The following is a 6,256-nucleotide window of genomic DNA, read 5'->3' on the forward strand; positions in this document are numbered from 1 at the left end:
TTATTGTTTTGCAAACTTAATTTTTCTTTATTTTTATAGTTTTGTAACCTAAATATTTGTATTTTTCATATCGGACCATGGCTTCTTCAAGCAGACAAAAATGTGTAAGATTTGAAATCAGCATTGAAAGAACATATAAGAACAGTTGAAAAATCTCATGCAACAGAAAATGGTGGGGGGGGGGAATGTTCCCCAGTGTACTGTGGATCCCAAGGGAATACATTTTTTTTGCATACCTCCAACTGTACATAGATAAACATGTCATGTTCAATGCTATATAAGTCACATTTATACTCATATTGTACTACTATGGCTTTGTGTTTAATAAAATATTGAATTCTTGCATTGTGAAAAACAAAGATTATGGTGAAAAGTGAAAAACAGGAATTGCAAAAAAAAAAAACCTAGAGCTTACAGAACAAAACCAACTTCAGATGAAATCAGCACGTCGAAATTAGGTTAGAACTGCAGGTGTAAATGCAACAAAAGTTTTGTTTCCCAGTGTTGTTGTTGTTGTTGTTAAAATCGCTATACCACCTTCTGGACTCAGCTACATTGGGAAAGAAAAAGCACTTTATAGGCACTGCATGTGCATTATGACACTGTGACACCAGGTGGCGCTGTGGAGTTCCGTTTCTGCCAACTCGATTTCTCATACAAAGCTTACAATGCTTGAATTTCAGGGTGCAACAGAGTATATAACCGCCTTCCTCCCAAATCAGCATCCTGTTCTCACAGGGGCCAGATGCCTGTCCGAAATCTGCAAGCAATGGTACATGACACCAGTCAAGCTTGCAAAAATCTATCATTTGCCCAATAATAAATGTAAAGAAAATGAAGGTACATTCTTTCACCTTTGGTGGATGTGCCCAAAGATTAAGGCTTTCTGGGAGATGATCTATAATGAAATGAAAAAGGTATTTAAATATACCTTTCTGAAGAAACCAGAGGCCTTTCTCCTGGGCATGGTCGGCCAATTGGTGTTAAAGAAGGACAGAACTTTTTTTATGTATGCCACAACAGCAGCAAGAATACTCATTGCAAAATATTGGAAGACACAAGATCTACCCACCCGGGAAGAATGGCAGATGAAGGTGATGGACTATATGGAACTGGTGGAAATGACTGGCAGAATCCGAGACCAGGGAGAAGAGTCGGTGGAGGAAGATTGGAGGAAATTTAAAGATTACTTATATAAATACTGCAAAATTAATGAATGTTAGAATGATGTCGGAATGAAATTAAGTGGTTTTAGCAGCAATGTTATAAAGGAGTATGTAAAAATGGATTGTTATTAGGTGAGAATGCAAAGTTATAATACATCAAGGTAAAGGATTAAGATAAAAATAAGGAGGGAAAGGATTTGCTGAATTAACTAACTGAACTGGAATACAAAAAAGGGAGGTGTGAGGAGGTCAGGGAAACAAGCAAATGAAAGACAAGACATGAAAAGATTGATTTGTTTTTAACTGTTTTTATTTTTCTGTGCTCTGTATTTTTTCTTTTCTTTTTTTTTCTTATTCTGTAATCTTTTTTTTGAAACTTTAATAAATATCTTTAAAAAAAAGAAAGAAAGAAACCTGCAAGCAAGAGCCGAGTGCAAGAGCCCTTTCTCTTCCTGCAGTTTCCTGCAACTGGTATTCCCTGTATCCAGGGCAGCTGTCTAGCAGATCCATCTGGTACGCAGGCTGAGATCCTCCCTGCCCGCGGACTGTCTCGTGGTGCATACTCTGGCTATCTCCCGCTTGGACTACTGCAATGCACTCTACGAGGGGCTACCTTTGAAGGTGACCTGGAAACTGCAATTAATCCAGAATGCGGCAGCTAGACTGGTGACTGGGAGGGGACTCCGAGAACACATAACACCGGTCTTGAAAGACCTACATTGGCCCCCAGTACGTTTCCGAGCACAATTCAAAGTGTTGGTGCTGACCTTTAAAGCCCTAAATGGCCTCGGTCCTGTATACCTGAAGGAGCGTCTTCACCCACATTTCCAGTTATAGATAGGTAGCCGTGTTGGTCTGCCATAGTCAAAACAAAATAAAAAAATTCCTTCCAGTAGCACCTTAAAGACCAACTAAGTTAGTTCTAGGTATGAGCTTTCGTGTGCATGCACACTTCTTCAAATACACACTGAAAGAAGTGTATCTGAAGAAGTGTGCATGCACACGAAAGCTCATACCTAGAACTAACTTAGTTGGTCTTTAAGGTGCTACTGGAATTTTTTTATTTTGTTTTCACCCACATTGTTCAGGCCGGACACTGAGGTCCAGTGCCGAGGGCCTTCTGGCGGTTCCCTCCCTGCGAGAAGTGAGGTTACAGGGAAGCAGGCAAAGGGCCTTCTTGGTAGTGGCACCCACCCTGTGGAACACCCTACCACCAGAAGTCAAAGAGAACAACAACTACCTGACATTTAGAAGATATCTGAAGGCAGCCCTGTTCGGGGAAGTTTTTAATGTGTGACATTTTAATGTATTTTTAATGTTTGTTGGAAGCCGCCCAGAGTGGCTGGGGAAACCCAGCCAGATGGGCAGGGTACAAGTAAATAATAATAATAATAACAATAATAATAATAATAAATATTGCTGCCTCCGACTGTGGAGGCAGAGCAGAATCATCCTGGATAATCGCCATTTGTAGTTTTATCCTCCTCTGGTAATTTGTCCTTCTTTTAAAGCCATCCCAGTTGCCGGCCATCACTGCCTCTTCCTGCGGAAATGAGTTCCATAGTTTAACTCTGCATTGGTCAGTAAACAGGTCATCTAGGAGCATCCCCTTGCACGTCTGTATCTGAAACCACAGGACTTCATTATTTGCTTCCCTTTTCAGGCTGTAAAAGCTGGCTGGGAGAGCCTTTTGGCTGTCCTTGCAGAGGGTGGAAAAAGGGAATTTGCACTGTAAACTGCACCTGTGATAAATGAGGATCCAGACAATTACCAGCCGGGCTTTTCACTTGGAAGAATGTCCCCAGGGCTGGAGGCTCGCATATCTTGTGCCTCCTGCACCTGAGCAAACCTCAGCCTCTGAAACGCGAAGAGAGAGAGGCCCTTTTAAAAAGAAAAAGGGAAACCCTGCTGTCTGATCCTAGAATTCTCTGCCCACAAACCAGATCCCACCCAAGGAGACTCAAGGAGATTTACCCGTTGCCTCCATGTGGCACGACAAATATTTGCCTTGAATTCCTGCCCCCAAGTAGCCTCGTTTCTCTTTGCTGGCCTCGCTGAAATGTGCAATTATTGGCATGTGCGCTGTCCGAAGAGTCCCAGAAAAGTCTGGATCCTTCATGGGCGAGGTCTGCGTTGGTCTTCCCCAAAAATTTCTGGCCCATGTGTGCAGAGGAGGGTGACAAGCCTTCTGAGGAACGGTTGAGGGTGTTTAGCCTGCAGAAGGGAAGACTGACAGGTGACAAGAGAGCCATCTTCAAATATCTCAAGGGCTGTCGCATGGAAGTCGGAGCTGGCTTGTTTTCTCCTGGTCTGGAGGGTGAGACCTGAAACAAATGGAACTGGAGGACAAAGAAGGAGATTCTGACTAAACGTAAGGAGAACTTTCTGGTGGTAAGAGCTGTTTGACATTGGAACAAACTACCTTAGAAGGTGAGGATTCTCCTTCCTTGGAGGTTTCAAGCAGAGGTTGGAGGGCCATCTGTTGGGGATGCTTTAGTTGACATTCCTGCATTGCGGGGGGGGGGGGGGTTGGACTAGATGGCCCTGGGGTGTCCCTTCCAACTGGATGATTCTATGTCTCTATGCCTATGTGAGAGAGGCCTCTACCTCTCTTTCAAATCAGAACCAGTGAAGGCGGTGAAGGTCCTTTGTGAGTGCCTGGAGGCAGTTGGAGGATGGATGGCGGCTGACAGATTGAGGTTGAATCCAGACAACACAGAAGTACTGTTCTTGGGGGACAGGGGGCGGGCAGGTGTGGAGGACTCCCTGGTCCTGAATGGGGTAACTGTGCCCCTGAAGGACCAGGTGCGCAGCCTGGGAGTCATTCTGGACTCACAGCTGTCCATGGAGGCACAGGTCTATTCTGTGTCCAGGGCAGCTGTTTACCAGCTCCATCTGGTACGAAGGATGAGACCCTACCTGCCCGCGGACTGTCTCGCCAGTGGTGCATGCTCTGGTTATCTCCCGCTTGGACTACTGCAATGCCCTCTACGTGGGGCTACCTTTGAAGGTGACCTGGAAACTACAACTAATCCAGAATGCGGCAGCTAGACTGGTGACTGGGAGCGGCCGCCGAGACCATATAACACCGGTCTTGAAATACCTACATTGGCTCCCAGTACGTTTCCGAGCACAATTCAAAGTGTTGGTGCTGACCTTTAAAGACCTAAATGGCCTCAGTCCAGTATACCTGAAGGAGCATCTCCACCCCTGTTATGTACTGAAGTTCTCACCCTGGGCCAGCAGGGGGATACTGTAGATAGTTTTCACTCAGGTCCACATATGCAAATAAGGAATTGAAAGTGATGTTCAGTGATTGGATAGTTACAGAAAGTTGTTGCTGTTGCCTTGTAGTGGAGCTCTATATGAGCAGGTTGGCTGAACCCTTCAGCTCACTTCTGTTCTGGCCTGTGAATAAACAAGAGCTGTTTGAAGAATCGCTGTGTCATCTGATATGTTCACCCACAATTTAACAACCCCCATCGTTCTGCCAGACACTGAGGTCCAGTGCCGAGGGCCTTCTGGCGGTTCCCTCACTGCAAGAAGCCAAGTTACAAGGGAACCAGGCAGAGGGCCTTCTTGGTAGTGGCACCCGCCCTGTGGAATGCCCTCCCAGCAGATGTCAAAGAGAACAACAACTACCAGACTTTTAGAAGACATCTGAAGGCAGCCCTGTTTAGGGAAGCTTTTAATGTTTGATGCATTACTGTATTTTAATATCTTGTTGGAAGCCGCCCAGAGTGGCTGGGGAAGCCCAGCCAGATGAGCGGGGTATAAATAATAAATTAGTAGTAGTAGTAGTAGTAGTAGTAACTGGTGAAGCACCAACCCAGTCAGGTAGAGATGCACATCTCTTTGCCTGCGCATATCTGTTGCCTGCAGGGGCCGCAGAAACCGTGGGAGCTGCTGCCGGCACTCTTGTGGCCACGCACCTGGGCAGGCTCTGCACATTGCCCCGTGACCAAGGCGTGCATCGTGCTCATCCTGGTAGCGGGTCCCCTGCTGTGCAAGCCCCTTGCGCCTTCCTGCAGCAGCAGCTACTCAGAGTAAGAAGCGTAGCCGGGAGGACTGCAAACGGAAAATTGGATCGTGTGACTGGAACGATGCCTGTCGGAGTGGGGGGCAGGCGGTAATAGGTTTATTGCTTTGGGAACAAAGGCCGCATGCACACCATACATTTAAAGCACGGCCCCAAGATTCCTGGGAATTGGAGTTCGAGGGTGCTGGGAATTGTAGTTCTGTGAGAAGGAACATCCGTTCCCAGAATGATTGGCGGGGCAGTGGAGATGTGCTTTAAATGTGTGGTGTGTATGTTGCAGGCCATGGGTTCGAGCCCCTGTGGGACCACAAATATCCCCCCCCCTTTTCTATTCCCCTTTCCACAGCATTGGTGGTTCAGTGGTAGAATTCTCACCTGCCAAGTGGTAGGTCTGAATTCGATTCCCAGTCAATGCAGTAACATGGTGGTTCAGTTGGTTAGAGCATGGTGCTGATAACGCCATGGCTGCAGGTTCGATCCCTGTATGGGATGACTGCATACTCCTGCATTGTGGACGGTTGGTCTAGATGACCCTAGGGTTTCCCTCCCAACTCTATTATTCTTTGCAATTTCGTCCTTCCAGTCTGGGACGCTTTGGGGGTCAATTGTTTTTATTATTATTATTATTATTTTTTAATAAATTTTTTATTACTTTTCCAATTTTTAACAAACACAACAAAAACAACATGGAAACAAACACAAAAAATCATAATTTCTTAACCTTATTTCCATAAGCCTCTTTTCTCGGACTTCCCCATACCTTCCCCTTTTTGCATCCTTTTTTTTTTTTACAATTGTTCAACAACCCTTTTAGCCAATTAAATATAAATTCATTCTCCTTTTCAATTTCACCCTAAACTAAGCAAAATTTACCGCTGTAATTCTACGTCTTCCTCTCCCTTAGCATTTTAGCACTCCTCAATTTTATAGTAGCTCTTAAGATATATTTTAAACTTCTTCCAATCTTCTTCCACAGTCTCTTTCTCTTGGTCGCGGATTCTGCCGGTCATTTCTGCCAGTCCCATAAAATCGATCACTTTCGCCTGCCATT

Source organism: Podarcis cretensis, assembly GCF_951804945.1.
Source record: "Podarcis cretensis genome assembly, chromosome: 5".
Classification (NCBI taxonomy): Eukaryota; Metazoa; Chordata; class Lepidosauria; order Squamata; family Lacertidae; genus Podarcis; species Podarcis cretensis.